Source organism: Nannospalax galili, unplaced genomic scaffold, assembly GCF_000622305.1.
Source record: "Nannospalax galili isolate Female #2095 unplaced genomic scaffold, S.galili_v1.0 scaffold3, whole genome shotgun sequence".
Taxonomy (NCBI): Eukaryota; Metazoa; Chordata; class Mammalia; order Rodentia; family Spalacidae; genus Nannospalax; species Nannospalax galili.
In genome coordinates, this window is record NW_008351466.1 from 906,521 (window position 1) to 909,005 (window position 2,485).

Below are 2,485 nucleotides of genomic sequence, written 5' to 3' on the forward strand. Positions count from 1 at the left end.
CCCTCAAACCATCTGTCTAAAGTCTCTTCAAAGGATGGGCCACAAACATGTGGTTCTTCTTGATAGACACCTTGGAGAAGCCTCTGGAAATTAGAGATCTCTAATAATTTACTTATTCAAATATTTGTTGAACACTTGCTAATTTTGATAATTGAGAGTGGTGCTAGCATAGTGGTTATCGGCACAGAATCTGAAGGTCTACTTCCTGTATTTTGACTTTAGTCCCTTCTTGGGAAAACAAAAAGACTAAAATGATTCATTCTAGTGCACAGATGTGAGGATAAAATGATCTCTAGGTAAAACGTGCCTCCCCTGAACACAGTAAGCATTGAATAAATCTTAGCTACTAACGTAATTCAGGCTGAATCAGAGCAGTTTGTCATGAATCAATGGACAGTAGACAACAGATAAGGGAATGAAATTATATCAGTTCTTCATCTAGCTTCATGGGCCCACCCACTGCTCAATGTGCTCTGGGGAAGAGCATGCGCTGAGAAGAGTGGTGGCAAAGGCGTCATGATTGGTGGCAGTTCCGTAGAAACAACGCGTGGGTGTCAGAGAATGACTTGTTGCACTCCTGAAAATTCAGAAGAACATCAACATCATGGAACACATTATTACACATCCATACATTCTTCTCTAGGTTAAATGATTTCTGTTAACACAGCCCAGGCCCTAGCAGCCCTGCTTTCCGTCACAGGACAAAGAGCAGAATGCATTCTAAAGGTAGTCGTTCATAAGAGAAGTGCCAAGCCCAGAACTTAACAAATAAGGTAAAATTTTTCAAAGCAACATTTTACATGGAATTAAACTAAGAAAATATAAGAAAGAAAAGAGAAATGAGTGGCAGAGGGAAATGATACCGAGAAGACTGATTTAGGACTACCCTGAAGGGTCTACGGGCCTTCACTTGGGACAAAGTTCAAAGGAAATATAGGTGGGGGAGGCAGAAATCTGTTTTGATTATAGTAATGGCAGTCACATAGGAATCTTTAACCCCATTCCCAGCTTTTATATGTATGAGTGTCTGTTCTGTCCACAGTACTGCCAAGCAACAAATGAGCTTCCTGCTTCCAAACCGTGATTAAATTGAAGTGGGAAAAATAGTCTGCATTTTTTTGCCTGTGGCTTGATTCCAGATTGGAGAATACAATGAAAACAGCTGCACTAATTGCTTTTATTTTACATACAGTATTTAGCATTAGAGCCTCTTGAACTCAATTCACAAACTGACATAAAACCATGCGTGGGCACTTCTGTTTGTTATAGGATTGCAGCCAGAACTACATAAAATTCTGTTTATGTTTATGTTCTCTACTGCACCCGTTCCTCATTGAGCTGGCATTTCATAGTCTTTAAACAATAACCAACCCAGCAAAATATCTCTGGACCTCCCAGGGAAGGGTTGGAGGACTCCAAGGTCATACATCATATGGGTTAACATCTCAGGGCATTCTTGGGCCAGCTCTGCTGTTCCTCTCAAGTCCCTTTGCATTTTGGAGGCTCTGTTTTTGTTTTCTACTCCCCATGGGTTGATTGTCAGAAGCAGTGGGCCGGGGAGCAACCATTTGTGAGCAATCTAATTGTGAGGGAACCAGGGCAATGACAGACTGAGCAGAGCAGAATGAACGCCAGCGAGCTACCAACCCCCGCAACGCTACACTCTCCAGATTCCTTGGTCAGAGTTCCTTGTACCTCCCACTTAGGGCAAGAAGGCTCACAGTGAGGGGGAGGTGCCAGGCAGAGGCAAGTAATTTTCTAAGATTATTTTCCTCTTTTGCAAGATATGCTCAGAAGGTTTTCCACCACTAGCCGGGGTGGGTTACGTGCAGTTCTGCCTGAAAGCAAAGAAGCCAGGCTTGTCACCCACGCTGTCTGGTCTTTTAATCTGTTCCAACCTACCAGGGTCCAAAGTAGACAGTAGAGCTCTGCTTATTGGGAGCTTGAGGCTACTGCTGCAACTACAATGTTTATCACTGTTTATTGCTTTGGGGAAAGTTTATTCTGATGGCATAGAGATAGAGAAATTTATTCTGACCTTAAAGAGAGAGCATCTGTGATACTCCTAAGAGAGGCTGATATTTAAATTGGTCACCTGGCAAAGAAGGGCATTTCAGGTTGAGCAAGTGGCAAGCAAGGGCACAAAGGAATTCAAAGGCACTGTTCACATATTCAAGAGTTTGAATAGCTGAAAGGGGTATAGCTAAGGCTATCAGAGCAAGGAAAAAAGTAGGGTGTGGCAGACTGTGAAGGACATTAAATGCCATGTTGAGGTGGGTCGAGTTGCTTTTTTAGTGCATGGGGCATTCTATGCAGATGAATCCTATCCAATCAACATTTACAAAAAGAACTCTATTGTGAGGATGATGGCTTGATTAGCAGAAGTAAGGAGACCCATTAGGAGGGTCTAACAAATATCTCAATAAGAAACAACCAAAACCAATGAAGAGTGGGCCAGCGAAATGGCTCAGCAGGTAAAGGCACT